Here is a 25,348-nt window from a genome sequence, read left to right as displayed (position 1 = left end):
GGCTGGAGTGCAGTGGCACGATCTTGGTTCACTGCAACCTCTGCTTCCTGAGTTCAAGCCATTCTCTTGCCTCAGCCTCCCGAGTAGCTGGGACTACAGGTGCCCACCACCATGCCCAGCTAATTTTTTGTATTTTTATATTTTTAATAGAGACGGGGTTTCACCGTGTTAGCCAGGATGGTCTCGATCTGCTGACCTCGTGATCCACCCGTCTCGGCCTCCCAGAGTGCTGGGATTACAAGCGTGAGCCACGGTGCCTGGCCACAATTAGTTTTAAGTGTTTGCCTCCCAGTTAAAAATGTTACCAAGTTCTTACTTTTCTGGAAAAATCAGACCATGTAAAAATAACCTTTTCCCCCCTTGTTCATTTTAATGGAGCAATCAAATACTAGCTGTGGTATTTTTTACAGTATTGTTGGTCAGAAGTTGTATCAGAATTGTTTCATATTGGTAGGTATTAAATGGACTATTTGCATGATCTACTGAAGATTTTTCAGAATCTGCACGTGTGTCTGGTTATGGTATTTCAGGTATTCTAAATGTTTAAGGTTTTATATCATCATAAAGACCTCTGAGCCAGTGGTATGCATTATCACAACTTCTGCCTCCAGAGTGGGAACTGTGATGGAACAGTGTAATACATGGCATAGTTGCATATCTGGAATTTCAAAGAGAGTATGTGTATGTCAGAGTATGTGCATATGCACAAAACATAGCTTTTGATTTAAAAAACTTCCATAAAGGTCTTCTCTGCTTAGTCTTCTCCTGCTGTTTATTGATTTAATTAATAGCAGAAATTAATAATTTAATTCAACAATATAATTATTAAAAATGTACCCCACCTCACACATTGTGCAGGTATCATTTCTAATCCTCACAACAGCCCTGTAAAGTAGGCATCATTATTCTCACTTTTACAGCTGAGATAACTAAGACTCAGATAAGGCTTAGGTAAATTTCACAAGAGCCTTCACGTAGTCATTGTAAAGTCAGAATTCAAAGCTAAGTCTGGCTGATTTAAAGCTTTTGTTCCTGCCTCTGTGTCATACTCTTCGGGACCTGTTTTGTGATTCAACTAGATTATGAGATCTGGATGTCAGGAATTGCATCTTAAAATGTGTTATATTACCCAGAAAGGTAACTTGTGGCAAATGTTGCTGTTCTTGCTGAAGGTGGTATAGGTAGCTGCCAAGGGGCATATTAGCCTTTTCACATACCACTGGGGGACCATTTCGTGTCATATTTTTGGGTAACAGGCTGTACAAGGCTCAGTTTTGGTCGACAAGGAACGGTGCCAGTGGGGTCAGATCTTGAGTTTATTCACTAGACTGCAAGTGCTGTGTCCCTTTTTTTTTTTTTTTTTTTTTTGAGACAGAGTCTCGCTCTGCTGCCCAGGCTGGAGTGCAGTGGCCGGATCTCAGCTCACTGCAAGCTCCGCCTCCTGGGTTTACGCCATTCTCCTGCCTCAGCCTCCCAAGTAGCTGGGACTACAGGCGCCCGCCACGTCGCCCGGCTAGTTTTTTGTATTTTTTAGTAGAGACGGGGTTTCACCGTGTTAGCCAGGATGGTCTCGATCTCCTGACCTCGTGATCCGCCCGTCTCGGCCTCCCAAAGTGCTGGGATTACAGGCTTGAGCCACCGCGCCCGGCCGCTGTGTCCCTTTTGTGCACTGTTCTATCCCCAGCACCTAAGACCAAGCTCATAATTGCCCCCTCAATAAATGTTTGTTACTGACAAATAATAATAACAGGTCTGTAGGAACTGTTAACTTTCTTCCTTGGCTATGTATTACATCCTTAACCTAGGCCGAACTTCCATCTGATCTAAGCCACTGCTTACACAGGAGTTGGGGCAAGGGAGGGTAATGGAGCAATATACACTTATTATGTTGACTGGAAATACCAACACAAGACCCATGCCCTTTGGAAGCTGGGTCAGCAGCATTATCTTTATATAAAGGATGATAATGAGGAAAAATAAATTCAAAACAAGTCTGTGGCAGAGGTGAAGGGAGATACATTTCATTTCCCTTTTGTTTTTGAATTACACAAAATGATGATGTGTTTATAATCCTTTGTGCGTGTTCAGTTGATCATCAAATTTACTTACTTACAAATGTACCTATATAATTTAAGTAATATGGGCTTTACATTTGCCAACAAATATCCTAGTTAATAAAAAATAGTCTAAGCCATGTGTTTCCAGGATAATACTGCATAGTGGAATAGAGCCATGGAATTGATAGTCTGGAAAAAAAGTGTTTTGAAAAATGTGACATTTCCTGTACAGTATAGTTGTTACAATTCATATTGCTTATTAGATTTTAAATGGGCAAGACTTCCAAAATCAAAGCAATGTGGGCTTATTTTAGATACTGTTGCATGGGAGATTACCGGACATCTGTATGGTTTTTACCCTTCTAAAGTTAAAGTTCACATACTGCAAACAGACGCCATAATTCTATCCTAGATTAAGGTTTGTTTAACCTGTACTGAGTTTTTAAAAGGATTTGAAGTAATAATTGGCAGCAATAATTATCAAACTATCTCTCAATTTTCATTTGGGTAAAAGGAATGATTTCATGAAATACATTTGTCCCTTCTTTAAAAATAATTTTTCTCATAATTTTTCTACTGAGCAAGAGGTGTTTATTCAGTGGGGATAATAGAATTCACCATTGGGCAGGAAATTAACAGTAAGAGTAAGCTAATAAGTCTTTTTTAAGCACCTATAATTGTAAGGGATGCTGTGGAGAGAGAAAGGAAAATGAAGAACTGTCCCTGCCCTTGAGGAAATTGACAGTCTAGTTAAAACACAGTAATGTGACTTGTGTTTTTCTAGATTCAGATCTAATTTTATTCAAACCATGTTCCTCAAACCACTACTAATATAGGAAAATATTTATATAACATAATATGTAAAGGTGTTTTTTGTCTTGTTTCCATGCCTAAATTACAAAAGAATTCAATTGAACTTAAATGGAATTTTATGCCCATTTAATTTTTTTAAAAACTAGAAGATGTTTTTAACTTGTTCATGAGGCATTGAATGTATTATACAATTTGAAACGGTATTGGTGATGTTAAGAAAATCTCGGTATGATTCGTAAGTTGTTAGGGACACTTCATGGATATTAAGGTACCTATAAATAGTACTAAAATGTGGCGTTCCTTTTTTTTCGTGGTGGGGGTATGAATTTGACCACTGTTCTTTTGTCTTACAGAGCAGAAACTAACTTTAGTTAGTATACTGCTTTTGAGATGTTCTTTATATAGAAATCTAAGGCATGGGAAATTATCATTTAGAAAGAAAATGAATGAAAGCTCATTTTGACCTTCAGACTATGTTTAAAACACATTATACGAGATTATTTAATTAGTACAAAACTATTCTACTAATGTAGTTTATATTGAGAAATAAATATTTGAAACACAGATCTTAAAGCGTTTTCTTATAAGTTCACTTTTTAGGAATTTGGATTTTCAGCAATTTTGTATCACTGAAAGCTGTGTGTACTCTAATTTGGTCCTTGATATGTCTCTCATTATAAGCAGTATTAAAAAAAATAGAGAAAATGTTTATCATAAGTATGTTATTTTTAAGTACATTTCCTTTTAATTGAATGAAACTAAATTTTCTACCTGATTTGTGGACCATCAGAGAAAAGAAGATACATATTAAGGAGGGAAAAAAAGGAAAGAGATTGAAAGATTAATTAGAACTTATTCCTTGTACAATAATATTTTAGCTTTAAACTGTTAGTCCTTTATATTAGGATCCACTAAAGATCTTAAGTTAGCCTGCTATATTTTAGCTCCTCACGGTAGCTGGTTTTTCAGAAACTTACATGCAAAGGACGTCTGTTCCGAGTTGACTTTTGTTAGTAGTAATTCTATTTTGACTTAGGTGTTTAGAGATACTTTTCCCTTAACTCTTACATTTAAAGCATTAACATATAAATGTAATTAAAACGATGTATTAAGTTGACTGATTAAAAATAGTTGTATAGTCACAATTTTGTTTCTCCTAAGAATTAGAGGTTTAAATCTCTGAAAACATTAATGTGTGTGGAATGGTTATGATAGTCCAGCTGCCATTGTGTGTGTTCCATTTAAATGTTAATTTATCTTAGAGACTCTAAAGTTGAGCTCAGAAGGTAGAGAATTTTAATTTGAATAGTCATTTTCTTTTTTTCATGAATACTAAAATCTGTTTTATACTGAGGAAAAAAACATATTAGCCAATACTCAATTACCTCGTTTTAAAGTTTCTAGTATGATACTGAGTATTATTTTATAGTTCTGTGTAAAGGAAAACAGTAGTGTTTTAAAGAGAAATCAGGTTGTGGAAATACATTTCAAATAATTAAATCTGAGCTGTGAAAAAGACTACTAACGTTAGCAGAAACACACTGACCTATGTGTGACACGCACATATCTATATACTATGTATATATTTAGGTTATATGTATTTTTTCCAACACATAGTTGCTGGCTTGAATGTATTGTATTCTTAACCACTGATTAAAACTTAGTCTTACAGTTAGTCTGATACTGTAATTACAAATAAACTTCCAGGAACAATTCTTGAGGACAAGTTTTTAAGGAAACTTCTACCTACCACTGTTCTCTTTAAAACAGGTCAAGATTTGAAGCTCTGTAATTTTGCTTTATTTCATAGCTGCTGTTGGCATTGTGTCAGCTACCATGAATGTTCTCTTAAGCAAGGTTACCTTCTGTTGCTTTTAGCAGCCTTTTCTACTTCCCTACAATAAAATAGGCCATTTGTGTGAGCTGCTGTTGATTGCATATTTTGAAGTCATTTTTGTCTTTAGTCATTTCATTACCAGCCTGTGATTATCTTGTGTTAAAAAAACAAACAAGTAGGCAGAAAACCTCTTTGATCTACCCTAACCTTTCTATATGTAAATTTTGGAAAAGCGACACTGTAGCATGCCAATAAAGTTTGCTCCTGCATTGACATTTCCAAAGTAATTATAAAAAGGATTATTAAATTTACTAAAGGAATTGCTATTTGTTGGTTGACAAAATTTACTTAAGCCATATAATTGTAAATTTATGGAGTCAAGGGTTACCATCAAAATATTTTTGTGTATTCTAAATACCTTTCTTTTATTTTAATTTTTTATTTTCTAAATACCTTTATTTTATACAGCTAGGAAAAGTAACAGTGTTTTGAACATTTTGAGGAGGTCTTACATTTTTACTTATTCCATTCTTTAATATAAATGTTTCCATGATTTAAGTAAGACATAATTCTGTATGATTTGCTTTAAATTAATAGTTATTGGTTAGAATTTATTGTTTTATAGTAACCAGTAAGGATGTGAATTGTGTATTTATAGCAGTATACAGATTTACAGATTCTATGACATACGGTTAGATACATTGGTTTTTATGAAAATCCATTAGCATTTTTCTCCTGTTTTCTCTGTGATTCCAGAATAATATGTGGGGGTGATTTTCTTGAGAACAGGAGTTATTAGCATCATTCTTAGGAGTAAAAACAGTACCCCTCCTTTTAAACACAGATCTTTTTTTTTTTGCTACTTTTTTTTTTTTTTTTGCTCCTTCTCCAACTTCCCTACCATTCCTTTTAACTTCTGAGGCTTGGAGAAAGTGAACTTTAAAAACTAGAATTCTTTCTCTCTTTTGAATGACAGACCTTATGGGGTTACTTATGTGGTTGGGTTTCTCTCATCCCAGATGGAGTATTTAAATACTTTATAAAATTCTTTATAAAATTATGTGCTTAGAGATACTTTTGCTTGGTTACACTTTTGCTTTCCCAAACAGTTGTTTTTGTTTTTTGACACCGAAAGCAATGTCCTACCTCATTTGGATCAAAGCCCAGTTAGTTTAAGACACATATTTTGTAACAAAAATTTTGTTTCTTAACATGATTTGGAAGTTAGTATTAATCATTTTTATAATTACTTGCATTGGTAGTTTGTCATTGTAATTGTACAAAGTGTTTCTAGGTTACAAAACCTAGAAGTTCTTTGCAAGGTGGTGGGCCAGTGATGCCAACCCATGGAAATGGCTATGATAAACCAGTTTTCTCTGGGTTCATTTCTAGTTTGTGTCACGGTTTGAGAAAAACAATAGATGAGAACAAGTTAGTATGAATATTTTTAATCATTTCGTCTGTTAAAGCTTCATGCCATGACTAAGAGACGATGGGCTTACAGGGGTATTTTCAAGAATTGCTTTATAGAACTTCCTCATTAAACGTTTTATAAGGACATTCTGCTTTAACACATTACATGGTGTTGAGATGGGGAGTATATGTAATTGTAAAAGATTTATACCCCACATGCAGATTATTACCTGGGGACTGAAAATGCTGTCTGGATCTTTTTTTGCAGTGCCAGGGAAGGTGGGGGATGGGGAGAATGAAACTTGAATCAGTGGCCATCTGGCCCAGATTTGGCTGATTTCCTGTGCACTGCCCTTTGTTTCAGCCAGACAATGGATTGTTCCTTTAAAAGATAAGAACTCCATTGATGACTTTGTGCTGAATCAGCAGGTTGGTTTGGGATTGCATAGACTCATATCGAAGGGTTTTTTTCTTGTTCATAGGTCACTAGCCTTGTCTTCATCCATTACAAAAATATTCTTGAGGTTGTTTTCTGTAGTTTCTGTGCTGAGATTACAGACAAATTGAATAAAATAAGTGGACATGTAGTTTTCTAGTTTTGTATTACCTGTCTTAAACATTGAAATCTCTTTGTCGTTAGTTTCCAAAATTAATATCTCCCTGATTGTGACTTTTGATAAATCTTTATATAGAATCTTTTCTTATGTCTGAGCTTGAATTTTCCATTTGAATCTTCAATGACTTAAATTTAATGTTGTCCTAAATCTAAGTTAGACTTTTATGATATGGCTATGGAAATGGTAAATTTTCTGTGACATCTATTGTCATATATCTACAAATTACATTTTAGGGTGGTAGAGCTACTCCTTACTTTAAATGCTACCTACTCACTGTGACACTGTTTAATAAATGGTTATTGACTAGAGAAGTAGGGATCTCTGTCACCTAGCATTCTAAGTCAGTCAGTCATCAGTTTTTGTAGGTTATCTCAGAAGCAGTAGAGAGTTAAGTGTCATTTTTCAGAAGACAAGAACAGCCTTCACTGCTGCCATTTTGTTGTATGACCAAGAAATACAAAAACAATCATTTTTACTTTTGAAGTTACAGGAAGATTGTTGGCAGATTTTGTCTACCTTTTAGTTTAATTCTCATCTCTTTACAGTTGAATTGCCATGTGACTCCCCAGTGCAGAATTTTCTCTGAAACCACTGAATACTTCAAAATCAAGCATCTGATCAAAATAAACTGCTTTGAGATCTAACCTATAATTCATTTGTGTAGATAAAAGTATGTTGTTTAGGTAGAATCAAAGGGCCTGATCACAAGAAAAAAGCTTAATAGTTAGTTCCTTAGGGATCTAATTATGTAGCAGATGGGACCACACAGCACAGTTCGCTGTTATTTAGTGTAATTAATTTTAGATCTGCATCCAGAAAAAAAAAATGATGATGACAAATGACACAAAATCTTAGTTTGTATCCATATAGGGCACTATCCACTCATAATTGTTGTTCCTCTTCTCTTTTGGATCACTTGAATCTACTCCTTACTCTACTCGATGCTAATAAGGTCTCAGAATTGCTTATTTGCTTTAAATGCATGAGCAGTTTGGATACACTGATATTAAGGGTGTCATGGATGTTCACTGGAATAGAATACTCGGATTTAGAGGATTGGTTAATTAAACTGTAAAATAAGCCAGAGTTAAAAGCTACAATAATGAGACCAAGACAAGTTCTACTTTATTTTCCCCCTGCTTTAATCAGAAACTAGTTCAGGGAACTAGTTCGAGGTAGAGGGGAAGGTCTTATCCTTTCTCCCCCTCCCCCCTCCTGGTCACCCTTCTCCCCTGCCCCATGCCCCCCAACCTCTGACTCTCCTTCAAATCTCACTGAGGAATTATAGTCTCTACAGAGGCTTGGTTGCAGATGCCTGGAAAGTTTACACTGCAGAGAGTTGTTTTGTTTGGCATAGCTAATCAGGAGCCAGGCTGGAATTGCTCATAGCTGTCATTCAGGTTTTGTTTCAAAGTCCAAGGACCTGCTGGGAAAAACAAAAAGCTAATGAAAGCTGACTGTATTTAGGCCTCAAATCTGTAGAAACTGAAATGATGTCCTGACAGTGTATTCTTATTCTTTCACATTCTTGCTGTTACTAAGGTAACAGATTTTTAGAGGCTTTCCATCTTCATTGTCAAGTATTTGCTACACTTATTGTTGTTTTTCAGATTAGAGCAATTCAGATTATCTCCTTTTGAGATAAAGGAAAAAGAGAAAATAATGGAAATAAAATGTCTGAATCAAATACCCTGAATGCTAGTAAGGTCAGTTTTTTTTAATGCCTTAAAATTCTTAGATTCGTAACACATTAAAATTTAGGACAAGTTCAATTTCCCAACTTTGTGATGTTGTGTGTATGAAATTCCCATTGTAAGGTGAAATAGTACATATTCATATAATCACTAAAGAATATATCTTACAGGAAAAAGGAATATAGTGAACTATACTGTCTTTAAGATCTTCCTTCCTGAATGAAAAACCAAATTACATGAAAAACCGACGAGCTTGAATTCCTATCTGTAAATGGTAAAATTAAGTAGCATGAAGAAATGGACTGTGATGGGCATATTTATTGAAAACATTGGTTTTTTTTTTTGATATTTGTTTTCACAGGATGGTTTGTCTTGATAGATTAGCACTCATCTGTTTGGAAATGCTGTTGTTTTTACAGTCTGTTTGGGGCACATATCAAACCTGTGGTTTGATAAGTGATAAACGAAAGATTATTTTGTGGAGACAAGGTGTTCTTTGGGTTGGCTTTAGAACTGAGACTCTTCAGGGATGCTTCTCAGTAGTGTTATAACCTTTATGAATCCTCTTGCCATGATGTTGACTCAATTGGAAGATGACACAGTTTTTCTTTCTTTTTTTTTTTTTTAAACAGGCTTATCAAACATCTTCATCAAATATTCTTTTCCCTGTAGCAGTGACTGTAATATTGAAATGATCTAATTTTAGTATTGATCAGATCATGTCACTAACTTGGCTCCAACACAGTAACACAGTAAAAGCCTATGTTCATGGAGATAAGATCTAGCTTAATTTTCTTCCAAGAAATAAATAAGAGAGTGGGCAGCTGGCTGAATGGAAAAGAACCCACAAGGATCTGGAAGAAAAGTGTTAAAAATGTATCAGGAGGCCCTTGTTTTAATTTCTGTATCTCTGTTCATGCTAGTTTTCCAGCCTGGAATTTCATCTTTTCTCATCTCCACCTATCTAAATCTTACATGTCTCAAGGTCTCGCTCAGGTCCTTCTCCATTCACTAAGCCCTCTTCAGCTGCTGGTGTCCAGAAGATAGTAAGAGAGGCTGTATCCTCAGCTGGTTATGGTATTGAAAGAATTGTGTTCAAATAGGGTTTCAGCATTTTTAGGAGGAGAATGATTAGGATGAGGGAGATATAAAGGGAAAATAACATAGATGGAATAGATCATTTGAAATGGGCAAGTTTAATCCAGAAAAGATTTAAAGAGAGACAAGGTATCTGTCTTCAAGGGCTGACATATGCAGCTGGAATTAGATTTACTCTAATTACCTTTAAGGCAGTGGTTTCAAATTGTGCTGCACAGAGCTTCAGGGATTTTGTGGTGAGCCTCGGGCTGCAGGGAGCTAGAGAAGAGCCAGAGACGAGTGGACATGCTGAGTGCCCCCTGCAGCTGCCAACAGAAGAGTTCCGCTTTTAACTGCTTTATGTATTGTGTTTATGCCTACTATTTCTTTTAAAAATACATGGCATGCTTTAAAAAATAAAGTTTTGAAAAGTACTGCTGTATAGAATAATAAGAGAGTTTTGGTTCAAATTGCAATAAAATGTTTTAGCAATAAGAGACTTTGAAAAATTAAATGAACTGCTTTGTGAGATGTGAGTTCCACATTAAAGCAGAACATGAATGACCCTGGCAAGGATGTTGGAAGATTTCTGCTTTTGAGGAAAGGTTGAGTTAGATGGCCTCCTGGATTTCCTACAGTTCTAAGATTGTGTAATTGATTTCTTCTCTTATTGTCAGTATCAGATAATCTGACATTTAGCTGTTTTTGTTTATTCGTTTGTGTTTTGTTTTTTTGGAGACAGAGTCTCACTGTATCACCCAGGCTGGAGTGCAATGGCATGGTCTCGGCTCACTGCAACCTCCACTTCCTGGGTTCAAGTGATTCTCCTACCTCAGCCTCCCGAGTAGCTGGGACTACAGGCATGTGTCACCACACCTGGCTAATCTTTGTATTTTTAGTAGAGATGGGGTTTCACTATGTTGGCCAGGTTGATCTCAAAATCCTGACCTCATGATCTGCCCGCCTCAGCCTCTCAAAGCGTTTATTTTATTTTATTTTATTTTTAAAACGGAGTCCCCAGGCTGGAGTGCAGTGGTGTGATCTTGGTTCACTGCAACCTCTGCCTCCTGGGTTCAAGCATTTCCCCTGGCTCAGGCTCCTGAGTAGCTGGGATTACAGGTACATGCCACCATACCCAGCTAATTTTTATATTTTTAGTAGAGACTGGGTTTCACCATATTGGCCAGGCTGGTCTCGAACTCCTGAACTCCTGACCTCAGGTGATCCGCCCTCCTTGGCTTCCCAAAGTGCTGGGATTACAGGTGTGAGCCACTGGGCCCAGCCACATTTAGCTGTTCTTAATTGGGCTTTTTGAGAAACCCCACCTCCTCATTACATTGTGAAGTTGCAGAGAGTAGGAACAATGTCTTCCTTGTTTTTGCTTTTGGATTCCTCACATCCTTGCACAGATGTAGGGGCTCAGTAAATACCTGTTGATAGAGAAATGACTGCAAGAAGTACTTGCTTGATTGCCTTATGACCCCATCCAATCATAAATAGTGATAAGGGAAGGTGTTTGCAGGATTTTTTTTTTCTACTTTTGCTTTCTGCCCTTAAGAAATAGTAGAAATGACAAAGAGTTGAAATTAGCCAGTCCCAGCCCAAGCTCTTTTTTTTTTGCCAAGGAGGCCAGAATACTACTTTGTCTGAAAAAGTGAACATCGCTCCCAGAGAGCCTAATAGCTAAAAAATGTAACATGGATATCAGGATTCTCCATACAAATAAGAAACTGAGGCACAGCAGAATGGTGAAGTGAGGAGATTTCCAGATATTCCAAGTGCAAATAGGGGAATGTGTTATAAGAGGATCACATTGGCAGCCTTGACTTCAGGGTCTTTTGCCCTGATTTCAGGTGGTTCTCATGTTATTGAGAAGAACAAGGACTAAAGGATATGAATTACAGGAAAGTTCTTCCAGATGCACGATTGGAATCTAGTAATGGTGGTAGACTTGATAGGGATAGGCAGGTGCTTGATGAGCACAGCGGAATCAAAAGCAGCACTTTCACCCATAGAAGGCCTTTTATATTTCCTGCCTCAGTCTTGGGTGGGAAAGGGAGAAGTGTTTGTGCCAGCTTCCGGCACACTGCCTTGTGCCAAGTAGACACTAAAGAAGTACTTACGGAATCAAACTGAATTTTATTAATGGTACTTTCAGTTACAGTGCACACCGTAAGTGGTAATCATAGTTCTTCTTGCTTGAAGTCTCCTGTTCCTCTACAAAGTCAGGTGAGTTCAGGAACAACAAGTTCCGTGATGTCTATATATATATATATATAGAGAGAGAGAGAGAGAGAGAGGCAGGGTTTCACTCTCTTGCCCAGGCTGGAGTGGCACGATCTCGGCTCACTGAAACCTTTGCCTCCTAGGCTCAAGTGATTCTCCCACTGCAGCCTCCTGAGTAGCTAGGACTACAGGTTCACCCACCACACCTGGCTAATTTTTGTATTTTTTTGGTAGAGATGGGGTTTTGCCATGTTGCCCAGGCTGGTCTTGAATTCCCGGGCTCAAGTGATCTGCCCGTCTCAGCCTCCCAAAGTGCTGGGATTACAGGTGTGAGCCACTGTGCCTGGTCCTGGTGTCAGTATCTTAGAGTTCAGATGAGGAGATTGGTCATATCCGAAAACACAAATAGGCTTGTGAAGATCTCTGTACAAGTTGTTCATTGTTGGTAAGTGGCAAGAAGAATGTCTGGAGCCAGTAAATGATTCCAGCACTGAAGAAGCTTTGCCATATCCCAGGAAAAGGGTTACTTTTCATTAGGTGAGTAGTTATAAATCCTAATCATTAATATGTGTACTGTAATGCCTGAGTACTTTCTGGGATGAAAATGTCATAAACAGAAAACTAGATTGCAAAGGGATCTCAAAATTAGTCTATACTCATGTCTGTTTTACTGACGGAGAAGAAATTGGGGCCCCAGAGGTACTTGAAGAGCCAGGATTACAGCATAGGCTATTTAATTCCCAGTATAATTGCCTATTCATAATGGTAAAGGAGGAGGATATCTTTATTCGTTCCTTAAATTTTTTACAATATTTAGGAATGGCCCTTCTTCCCAAAGATGTTTTATAATTTGGGGATTATGCCCAATTCTGGGAATTATTTATGTATCCTTAAAGCTCCTGAACATGTCTTATGGCTTTATGCAGTAAGAGGGCACTACAGGTGTCAAGAACATTGTAGAACTGCTCATGTCATATACAAGATGACACCTGAATGCCTTAGGCAGCAAGTGCTTTCTGCCAGTAGGAATGAAAATATAAAGCCTATGGAAAAATTTAATTAAAACAATTAAGACATGAGAGGCAGAAGAGGAAATTAAAAATACCAATGAAGACAACTGATCTGGAAATGGTGTATTAGTAAAAAAAAAAAAAAAATTATTTAAGCATATTGGAACAAATTTTTACTCATTGAAAAGAATATGTTATTAATACTTTCAGGGCTTTAATAAAAACTCAGTTGTATGTACATATTTATATGATTCTTAGCAACAGTTCATTAGAATGTTTATCAATTAATTAGTCAGCATACTAGATTTTTACCGGGCATCTCTAGAGATCAGAAATAGGTAGGATTAGGATAAAAATTTCACAGAGGAAGATTAAACATAAAACAAGAAAGAACTTAAAAATATATTTTACTTTATTATTAAATATATTAAAGAGTCTAATAATGAAAATTAGGTTGTGTTCTACACCTGTTTCCCAGTCACCCAAATACCCTAACCAGAGGTAACTCCATTTCTGGTATACCCTTCCTGGGATATTCTGTGTATGTACATGCATTTGGGAAAACATATTGAACATATCGTTTGGTACTTTGGAGATTGATGAAGACCTGTCTATGAGCTAGTGCTCTTAACAGTATAACATGCTATCTTGTGATGTATTTGAGAAGTGTCACTTGTTCAACAAAGGCTGGAGGATGGGCTTACACACAGGGATTCCCATCCTGGGTGTAAGTGGACATTGATGACATTGAAAGTTCTCCCAAATTCTGTGATATACTTAAGTGCCTACGAGGTGCTAAGCACTGTGGGGACAAAAAAGAAGCATAAGGAACTTATGTTTTAGTTCGGAAGATAAGATACATATTCACGTGCACACCATAAGAGAAAATGTAAATTCTGTAAGACAAAATAGTGATATCACAAAGCTATATCGAAATAGTTGTTGAATGACCTGGGTAGATGGCAGTTAGTACTATGAGTTAAGCAAAGGGTGGAGAAGTCTAAGAAAACTTTGTTTACAAGGTGGGATTGCACCTAAGCCTTGAAGAATTGAATCTGATTAATAGGGAAGAGGTAAAGAGAGTAGTTTATTATCATTGAATGCTGAAAGTAAATACAGGGATGACGGGTAGACTGGGATGAAAATGAAGAAAATAAGAGGTTGATTGGGAGTAAAGCTGTTAGGTTAAGACCATGTTATGGAGTCAGTGAAGTCCAGGATCTGAAATGCAACTTACATAAAATGAGTAACAAGGGCCCACTGAAACTTTCTTTTTTTTTTTCTTTCATTTTTAGTTGACACATAATTGTACATATTTATGGGATACAGAATATTTCAATACATGTATACAATGTGTAATGGTCAAATCAGGGTAATTAGCATATCTATCACCTCAAACATTTATAATTTTGTTATATACAGAATTCTCTTTTAGCTTTTTGAAAACATAAATTATAGTTAACCATATTCTCCCTAAGATGCCAGAGGACATGAGAACTTATTCCTCCAATCTAGCTGTAATTTTGTATCCATTAACCTACCTCCCCCTATCCTTCCCCTCCCCTCACCCTTCCCTTCCTCTAATATCTACAATTCTACTCTGCTTCTGTGAGCTCAACATTTTTTATTTTTAACTCCCATATATGAGTGAGAACATGCAGTATTTATCTTTCTGTGTCTGGCTTATTTCACTTAACATAACATCCTCCAGGCTCATCCATGTTGCCACCAAAGACAGGATTTCATCTTTTTTTTTCTTTTCTTTTTTTCATAGCTGAATAGTATTTCACTATAGATACGACATTTTTTTTATCCATTTATCTGTTGATGGACATTTAGGTTGATTCCATATCTTGACTATTGTGAGTAGTGCTTCAGTAAACATGGGGGTGCAGATTCCCTTTATGCTGCTTTCCTTTCCTTTGGATATATACCCAGTAATGGGATCACTGGATTCTATAGTAGTTCTATTTTTAATTTTTTTGAGAACACCCATACTGTTTTCCATAATGGCTGTACTAACTTATGTTGATGGTTGTACTAATGTACACCAACTATATTTAAGAGTTCCTTTTTCTTTGCTTCCTCACCAGCATTTTTTTTTTTTCATGGTAGCCATTCCAACTGAGTAGAGATGATATCTCATTGTGGTTCTGATTTGCATTTCCCTGATGATTAGTGATGTTGAGCATTTTTTCATATACTTGTTGGCCTGTATACAAAAGTCAACTCAAAGTGGATTAAAGACTTAAACATAAGACCCAAAATTATAAAACTGTGAGTCTAGGCAACGATTTTATGGCTAAGGCTTCAACAGCGTGGGCAGTAAAATCAAAAACAGACCAATGGAACTATATTAAACTAAAAAACTTCAGCATAGCCAGGGAAAAATATCAACAGAGTGAAAAGACAACCTGTAGCATGGGAGAAAATATTTGCAAACTGTTTATTCATCAAGGCACTAATGATTGGAATATACAAGGAACTGAACAGCAAAAACACAAATAATCTGGTTAAAAAGTGGGCAAAAGATCTGAATAAGCATTTCTCAAAAGGTGACAGACAAATGACCAACCACCAGACATTTCTGAATGGGAATGTGACAGTGTTGTATTTCAGAACAGCAGTTTTAAGCTATTGCAAACATATGGGTGCATGTGGACCTGAATATTAGTGTTGGAAATAAAAGAGAAAAAAAGAGACTCAAAAAATAAAAGGAAAAGAGATACATGATTGCTGATTGAATTTTGGAGTCGGGGAGACGGATGAGAGACTGATAACTCCAAGTTTTCAAGCCCAGTTTCCTGGGAGAAAGATGTTGCCATTAACAGTAATAGGAAAGACAGAAGTCAGTGTTTTGGAGATGGAAATGATGAATTTGATTTTAGATTAAGGTAGAGATGATGGAGAGACATTCAAATAAAAGTATGTAGTTGTTGAAAGAGTGGGACTAGTGTTCTTGAAAGAAATTGGATGTGGAAGGCAGCATCCCTAATTCAGTACCCAACTACACCCTGAGTGCACCATCTCTCCAGGAAAGAAAAGCTGTTCTCCCATTTAGCTGAACTCTCATCACACCCAATTTAAGTGGGAGAGAATTATTTACTTATGACAAGGTAAAGTCCAATATAGGGAGATGAAAAAATGGGTATACTTTTATTATTTGACTCAAATATTACATTTCATCTCTACAGGATGTTTGTTTTTGTTGTACTGTGATTGACAATCGTTTAAATCCTTGCATGCTATTTCAGCTATTTAATTCTGAAAAAGAGTTTTAGGATGGTGTTCAAGTTAAGTTACCCTTCAGTATAACATTATAGTCTTTATTGTTACTAACAAATAATAGTTGTTTTTTTTGTTTTGAGACGGAGTCTTGCTCTGTCGCCCAGGCTGGAGTGCAGTGGCCGGATCTCAGCTCACTGCAAGCTCCGCCCCCCGGGTTTACGCCATTCTCCTGCCTCAGCCTCCCAAGTAGCTGGGACTACAGGCGCCCACCACCTCACCCGGCTAGTTTTTTGTATTTTTTAGTAGAGACGGGGTTTCACCGCGTTAGCCAGGATGGTCTCGATCTCCTGACCTCGTGATCCACCTGTCTCGGCCTCCCAAAGTGCTGGGATTACAGGCTTGAGCCACCGCACCCGGCCTCCTATGGCATATTGTACCTGCCTCTGACTTAGCAGTTTTTTATTTTGGCAGGTTAAAAAAAAAAAAAAAAAAAAAGTTTACTAATGACAATGTAATATCCAATATTGAATGATTGGGTGTTTTACTGAATGATTGATCTGTATAATTGCTGAGATCACTATGTGCAGATAAGGAGGGGGTGAACTTTATTTATTGCTCTCTTCCTCTTTGGACAGTCTTGATGCTCCTCTCCTTCTTGGCCTGGAGCCTCTTATCAGGGAGCTTGCATGCTTCTTTGATCTCAGACCTGTGGGCCTCAGCCTGGTCAGCCAGGAGCTGCTTGTGGGCTTTGTCTGCCTTCAGCTTTTGGATGTGTCCCATGAAAATCTGCTTTTCTCTTTTTCTTTTTTTTTATTTTGAGATGTAGTTTTGCTCTTTTCATCCAGGCTGGGGTGCAATGGCACGATCTCCGCTCACTGCAACCTCTGCCTCCCAGGTTTAAGCGATTCTCCTGCCTCAGTCTCTGGAGTAGCTGCAATTACAGATGCCCACCACAACAGATGCCCCCCACCACAATTTTGTTTGTTTTGTTTTGTTTTGAGACGGAGTTTTGCTCTTGTTGCCCAGGCTGGAGTGCAATGGTGTGATCTTGGCTCAGTGCAACCTCCACCTCCTGGATTCAAGTGATTTTCCTGCTTCAGCCTCCCAAGTGGCTGGGATTACAGGCATGCACCACCATGCCTGGCTAATTTTGCATTTTTAATAGAGACGGAGTTTCTCCATGTTGGTCAGGCTGATCTCGAACTCCCAACTTCAGGTGATTTGCCTGCCTCGGCCTCCCAAAGTGCTAGGATTACAAGCATGAGCCACCGTGCCTGGCTTAATTTTTGTATTTTTAGTAGAAATGGGGTTTTGCCATGTTGACCAGACTGGTCTTGAACTTGTGACCTCAGGTGGTCTGCCAGCCTCGGCCTCCCAGAGTGCTGAGATTATAGGCGTAAACTATTGTGCCCAGCCTAATCCTTGTTTTTGAACATGTTCCCCTTCACCTTCCGGTATGGGATGTGATGCTTGTGGTAGTTCATCCTCTTAGATTCACAGTACCTTCTGAGTAGCCATTGAGGAATTCTCATATTCCTCATACGGGTTACCGTCTTGGGCATTTGAGAATTGCCTGCCCTTCTGGTGGGCCAAGGTGTTTTTCTGGCATTGAGACCAGGAATGGACAGTCACAGGCTTGAAGATGATCAGCCCATCTTTGATCGTCTTCCAGGTCTCCCTGCAGGAGTTGATGTTGGCAGTTCCACTGATCTCACTGGGGTCCAGCCAGACCTTTTGCTATAGCAGAGGACGCTGGAGGTTAGCCTCTTCCAAAGCTGATCATATTCATGCCTGGGGCCTCAGTGCCTAAAGAAAAGCTGTTTTAGCAATTTTTAAGCTGAAATGTAATTGGTTGAAACCTCTGGAATATGCCAAGTGAGAAATTATTATACCTTAAGGTAAGGAATAAGTTTTGTTTGTCCTGAGGAGCTGGTATGCATCGTCTTCTATGTTGATAAGAGACTGTTGTGTTCCCCCTTTAGTTCCTGTTCCCTAGGAAAGTTAGAGCTAAATTTGATGCTGAACTCTACATCTATTGTTTAGCATATTTTATTTCTTCTATCTCCTGGACCTGAACTTTCTTATCCTATTTTGTTACATGTTGTATATCTCTTATTATAAGCCAGTGCACATCTTGTGGGGGAAGACTAAAGGTACACATAAATTTAATTTATAATAGCCATCAAACCATTCCCAGAGTCAAGGTCGTGTCTGCTCAGCATGTATAATAATTCCAAGTTCATAATAGGTACTCTAAAAATGTTTTGGAATGAAGTTCAACAAAAGTTCAGAAATATCAGGAAGACTATTTGAGTGGGAAAACTAGAGATACTATCTTGAAGAAGAGAGCATTTATGCTTAACTCTGAGAAACAAATAGTGTTTGACAGGCAGAGATGGGCCGATGGGTTTTTTAGGGAAGGGAGTTACATGAGCAGAAATATAGAGGCAGAAAAACATGAGCCTTAATCCTCGTTAGGGCAGATAATCATTTTGGAGAATCATGGGGAAGATGGATGGAATGGTAGGAGGGAAGCCTGGCCACCTGTGCTGTGGCTATTCCTTGGCTTTTATCTCTTTCTCATCATGTCTAGAGCCAGGCCCCAGATACCATAAGCCCGGGGTGTAAGAGTTCACAGGGATAGGAAAGGGCATACACCCACTCTTCGAGTGTCCTCTCTCATCCCGCCCTTGACTCTTAGTCATTGACTCTAATCCTTTACTTAAAACAACTAAGCGGTGATGTTGTTTTAACCCTGCCTAAAATCCAGGGAGTCCACAGGCTGCCAGGCAACCTTAATTATTCTTTAGTTTACCCATCAGGAGTCCCTGAACATAAAGTACACTTACACACATAGGCAGCAAGGATTTTCTCAATGAGTTATTTCACTACTTGAAGCTGTCTGGTGAAATTTGGAAATAATACAAATAAATGCTTACATTTATTGAGCATTGTGTGCCAAGCATTCAACTGAGTACGTTGTATTGATTGTGTCATTTCATCCTTATCACCATCCTTAGACATGTATGCTATGATTACCTCCGTATTAGTAATAAAAAGTGACAGAAGTCTAGTACCCTACACTTGAGTTCACACAGTAAGTGCCAGAGCTGGGATTTGAATCCAGGCAGCCTGATTTCAAAGCCTGAACTACTAGCCAGTACATTATATTGATTTAAAGGAAACACATTAAGAAAGTATGAGAGAGACACATGTTCTGTATTCAATAGATGATGACAAACAATGAAGTGTGACTGTTAAAGTAGCAGACCTTTATATTTCAAATTTCATGAACTGAGTGGTTCTAGGCCCATTGAGGCCTTTCTTTTGTCATTTTAATATTTGAATAAAAAATTATCTTTGGATGCCTTTAGATGGGGCATGCACTCTTCATTCATTCATGTCACCCCACAAATTTATGGAATTAGTGTATTGTGATGTTAGTTCAGAATTCATTTATTGACTGGACATAGTGGCTCTCACCCATAATCCCAGCACGTTGAGAGGCCAAGGCAGTAGGACTGCTTGAGGCCAAGAATTTGATACCACCCTAGGCAACACAGTGAGACTCTGTCTCTACAAAAAGCTAAAAAAATAGCCAGGCATGGTAGCATGTGCCTGTAGTCCCAGGTACTTGGGAGGCTGATGTGGGAGGATACCTTGGGCCCAGGAGTTTGAGGCTGCAGTGAGCTATAGTCTTGCCACTGCATTCCAGCCTGTGTGACAGCAAGACCCTGCTCTAAAAAAAAAAAAAAAAAAAAAAAAAAAAAAAGAATGCACATGTTAGTTCAGAATGTAGCCCCCACTCATGCAGGTTGCTGTTTAAGGCAAGGAGAGGGGGAAAAAGGGACGATGTCAGCCATGTAGGTTTTCTTAATCAGGGAAGGAAAACCTTTCCCAGAAATCCCTGCAGTGGACTTTCCATTAAATTTCTTAGCTAGAACTGGGTTGCATGACCATTCCTCACTACAGGGGAGACTAGAAGAGTGGGGAACAGAATTCTCATGATGAGTTTAAACCAACCAAAATCCTTCCCTTAAAGCTGTGCAAATTGGCACCCCAAACAAAACTGGAGTCCTGTTAGCAAAGAAGCGGGGGTAGATACTAAAAAAAGGACTAAGAATATCTGTCATTCATTATGTTCTTCAAAATTATGATTGACTACACATTACCCTCACAATGGAATGATTCATTAGGATAAGCTAACTGCTGTAACAAACATCCTTAAAATTCCAGTGGCTTAATTACTTGCTCATGCTGTAGTCTGACACAGTGAGGCACTTCTTGCCATCACTCAGGGATCCAGGTCCTTTCATCTTGTTCCACTATTATCTTCCAATTCTGGACTCCAAGATTGCTGTGGAAGGAAGAGAGCATATAGGGAAGGCAAACAACTCTTAACTGTGTTGGCCATCACATCAGCAACGTTCCATGGTCAGAGCTAGGAAATGTTCGACCGTGTCTCCAGGGAGAGGAAGTGGGTTTGCTGTGCGTCTCACCACACTGCAGTTGAGTGAAATCTAGTTGTCACTGAAGACAGTTGACAAAATGGATAAAGGTATTTTTTACAAATGTAAAAAATGGCTTTCATAAAAAGTTATAAATGGACTTATAATTTTTTGATATTTCTTAAAGATATTTCACCTACTTTTCCTCTTTATCGACCGTTAAAATGTGAGACAGCCTCAAGCACTTTATTTCCAAAACACCTTCCTTGACCTCTCCAGACAAGAAGCAGCTCACTGCATTTACTTCTGTTCTGGGCTACCCCTTAGCATACATCTCACTTGGCTCAAAACTCAGAGGGCGAAGACTATGTACAGTTCATCTTTTAATCACCAGGGCCTAATGCCAAGAAGATAATAAAAAAAGATGTAATTGAATTAATGTCTAAATAGATAAATACATGTATTGACAGTAGTAAAACTTCAGACTAAAAGGAGAAAAAGCTAGTTTTAAGTTAATGAACATTTTTATTTAGATAATTTTTATAAAAATGTTTTTCTCTGGCAGGCTGGGCGCAGTGGCTCATGCCTGTAATCCCAGCACTTTGGGAGGCCGAGGCGGGTGGATCAGCTGAGGTCAGGAGTTTGTGACCAGCATGGACGACATGGCGAAACCCCATCTCTACTAAAAATACAAAAATTAATTAAGTGTGTTTGCGGGTGCCTGTAATCCCAGCTACTTGGGAGGCTGAGGCAGGGAGAATTGCTTGAACCCGGGAGGCAGAGGTTGCAGTGAGCTGAGATTATGCCACTGCACTCCAGCCTGGGCGACAGAATGAGACTCTATCTCAAAAAAAATCAAGTTTTTTTCTGTAGCATAAATGATAATGATAATTTGAACTAGCTGTTCACAAATAATTAGCATATATAGTAATATTTTGTCACATCTAGTTCTATTCAAGTGATTATGAGGTGAAGATCTTAAATTTTTTTCATAAATATATTAAGTATGCTGTTCAGTTTGAGTGGCCTTATATTTCACATCTGTGGAGAATAAATGAGATTTTTATTTCGTTAGTAATATTTGTCATACTTAACCATTTTAATTTTCTATTCATTAATTCCACCAATGTTCAGTGAGTTCCTACGCAAACAGAAGATACTAATAAGCACACTAATCTGTAATTATATAATTAAATGATTTTATTAGTTGGGATGAGGGCTAGAAAAGGTTAGACTAACTGGGAGTTCATAATTTGTCTTGGAGATTTAAGAAAGTTTTTGAAGAGGTACTCTCTGTGTTGAGATGAAGAGGAAGGGTGAGACAAAGCACAATGGAGAGTTGGGGAGAGAGCACTTCAGAATGTTTGAAGGTGCTAAGAGGAAGTGCTTGACACATGGGAGGAACCAAGAAAGAAGGCTAGGGCCATCGGCTGGAGGGGCAGGACAGGTGGAGATGTAGGCATGGGCCTCCCAGACCATGGTAAGGCCACTGGACCTTTACTTTAATGCATTTGTGCATGTGATTTAAAAAAAATGAAGAAAAACTTACTGTTTTAGATGATAATGCATAATAAACATTTTAACCATCATAAAAATATTTTAGAATAAGATGTGTAAATACTGTCTTAGTCCATTTTGGTTCCTATAACAAAAATGCCATAAACTGGATGACTTATAAACAACAAACATTTATTTCTTACAATTCTAGAGACTTGGAAGTCCAAGATCAAGTCACCAACAGATTTGGTGTCTGGTAAGGAGCCCATTTCTTGATTCATAGATGATGCCTTCTAGCTGTTTCCTCACATGGGAGAGGGGGCAATGGAGTTCTCTGGGGTGTCTTTTATAAGGTCACTGATTTCATTCATGAGGGATATAAACTTATGACCTGATTACCTCCCAAAAACCTAACTCCTAAAACCATCACCTTGGGGATTAGGATTTCAACCTATGAATTTTGGAGTGACACAAACATTCAGATCATAGCAAATGCCAGGTATACACACACACACACACACACACACACACACATAAAACACAATTTTTATTTTTATTTTTTGAGACTGAGTCTCACTCTGTTGCCCAGACTGGAATCCAGTGGCACGATCATGGCTCACTGCAGCCTCCACCTCCCAGGCTCAAGTGATTCTCCCACCTCAGCCTCCTGAGTAGCTGTGACCACAGACATGTGCCACCATGCCCGGCTAATTTATTTAGTTTTAGTTTTCAATAAAAAATACCAGCCAGACATAATGAAACATGCCTGTAATCCTGGCACTTTGGGAGGCTGAGGTGGGCAGATCACTTGAGCTTAGGAGTTTGAGACCAGTCTGGGTGACAAAAAAACTGTCTCTACAAAAAAACTAGGCAGGCCTGGTGGAGTGCACCCATAGTGCCAACTACTTTGGGAGGCTGATGTGGGAGGATCACTTAAGCCCAGGAATTCAAGGCTCCAGTGAACTATGACTGCACTACTGTACTCCAGCCTAGGCAACAGAGCAAGACCCCATCTCTAAAGAAAAAATAATAAATAATTATTATTTTTTAAATACCACACTTATAATAACAATGAAAAAAATAAAATAGGCTGGGCATGGTGGCTTATGCCTGTAATCCCAGCACTTTGAGAGGCTGAGGTGGGTGAATCACAAGGTCAGGAGATCAAGACCATCCTGGCTAACACAGTGAAACCCCATCTCTACTAAAAATACAAAAATTAGCTGGGCATCGTGGCATGCGCCTGTAATCCCAGCTACTTGGAGGGCTGAGGCAGGAGAATAACTTGAACGTAGGAGGTGGAGGTTGCAATGAGCAAAGATCGCGCCACCAGCCTGGTGACAGAGTGAGACTCTGTCTCAAAAAGTAAATAAGTAAATAAATTAAAATGTTGGTTATATTTCATAAAGGGGTGAACCCAGGAGGCAGAGGTTGCAGTGAGCTGAGATTGTGCCACTGTACTCCAGCCTGGACGACAGACCGAGACTCCATCTCAAAATAAAATAAGTGTTAATATTCTCTGCATATAAAGCATTCTTACAATCAGTTTTAAAAGAACAAATACCTCAAAAGAAAGGGATCTAGGGCAGAAGTTGACAAACTCATCCTAGACCAAATCCAGTCCATATCTTATTTTGAAAATAAAGTGTTATTGAAACATAGCCATGCTTGTTCACTTGCATATTGTCTGTGACTGCATTTGAGCTACAGTGACGGAGTTGAATGTGACGTCAAAACCAGCAATGTTTAGTCTGTTTCCTGACTTCTTATATAAAGGAAAATCCACTGTTGGTGGTCTTGGAAGACAATATAGAATCTCTTCTCTTTGGGATGGCTTTTGGTGGTCCTGTTTAGCTTCAGGAGAATGGACCAGTTGGGCTCTTGAGGTTCCTTCCTCACCCTCATTCTGTTTTATCTCGACCTTGTCTTGGGTCAGGTTTTTACATCGGCATGCCTACACAAGACCTGTCCTCTCTTATGCATTTATTCCCATTGGGTCAGTCCTCAATCAGCCTATCTTCCTATCCTGACCTTCTGCGATACCACTTTTTTAGTGGTAAATCAGTCCCAGAGGCCTTGTGTTTTTAAGACACATTCTCTGACCTTCATCAATACCTAACTCTTCAACCGTTTATTATTCTTTGCTCTTGCACTCAGGTTGTTGACTTTTATTGAAGAAATTCACACAACCTGGGAAATGGGTGGTTCATTCCCACCTGTTCTACATTCACGGTCTCTCCCCTGGGCTGGGAACACTGCCCTGAAATCTTACATGATTCCAAATAAGCTCCTCTCCAGTTACCTCTAAAGGGTGGCCAGCCTAACCTTTCTTCTCTCACATCAGCATGTCTGTTCCACCATCCTTTCTGGCTCTCTGAAAATGAACTTGCCTTCTACTGCACAGAGAAAATGGAGGCCTTCACGTAGTAAGTCCTGAATCTTAACCTTGTCTTATTCCTCAGAGTGAGGAATCCACTGTGACACCTTCCTTCTGCTTTATTGTAAACATTTTATCTCTAAAATGTTTTCTTTAGCTTATAAATTAGTTCACTTCTAGTCTTTCTATTAAAGAAAGGAAGAAAGAGAAGAAGGAAGGAAAGAAGGGAGATGGAGATGAGGTGGGGAGAAAGAAGGAAAGAAAAGGAAGAAAGAAAGCTTTTTTGATATTTCTTTGGATCCTCCATTTCTCATCAGTTGCCCTACCCGCCTCTCCTTCCCTTTACAGCCCAGCCTTTTTTTTTTTCTTGAGACAGAATCTTGCTGGGTCGCCCAGGCTGGAGTGCAGTGGCGCCATCTTGGCTCCTTGCAAGCTCCGCCTCCCGGGTTCATGCCATTCTCCTGCCTCAGCCTCCCGAGTAGCTGGGACGACAGGCACCTGCCACCACGCCAGGCTAATTTTTTTGTATTTTTAGTAGAGACGGGGTTTAACCATGTTAGCCAGGATAGTCTCAATCTCCTGACCTCCTGATCCGCTCACCTGGGCCAAAGTGCTGAAATTACAGGCGTGAGCCACCGCGCCCGGCCCAGTCCAGCCTTTTGAATACAGGCTGTCCACTTGTCACCAGTTCCTCGCTATGTTGTAAGATTTAGCCTCCTGTGAGGCTTGTGCAGGTGCCCTGGCCAAGTTGCCATGCTAGGGGCACCCTTTTCATCCTTGCCTTCTTGGATTCTTTGGCAGTTATGATAGAGTTGGCTTTTGCCCCCCTTTTTTTTTTTGAGACGGAGTCTCGCTCTGTCGCCCAGGGTGGAGTGCAGTGGTGCGATCTCGGCTCACTGCAACCTCCGCCCCTCCAAGTTTAAGCAATTCTCTGCCTCAGCCTCCGGAGCAGCTAGGATTACAGGCGCGCGCCACCATGGCCGGCTAATTTTTTTGTATTTTTAGTAGAGACGGGGTTTCACCATCTTGGCCAGGCTGGTCTTGAACTCCTGAC

Source organism: Colobus angolensis, unplaced genomic scaffold (genome assembly GCF_000951035.1).
Source record: "Colobus angolensis palliatus isolate OR3802 unplaced genomic scaffold, Cang.pa_1.0 Scaffold45, whole genome shotgun sequence".
NCBI classification, from domain to species: Eukaryota; Metazoa; Chordata; class Mammalia; order Primates; family Cercopithecidae; genus Colobus; species Colobus angolensis.
The sequence above is the reverse complement of the archived record's forward strand: the minus strand, read 5'-3'. Positions refer to the sequence as shown.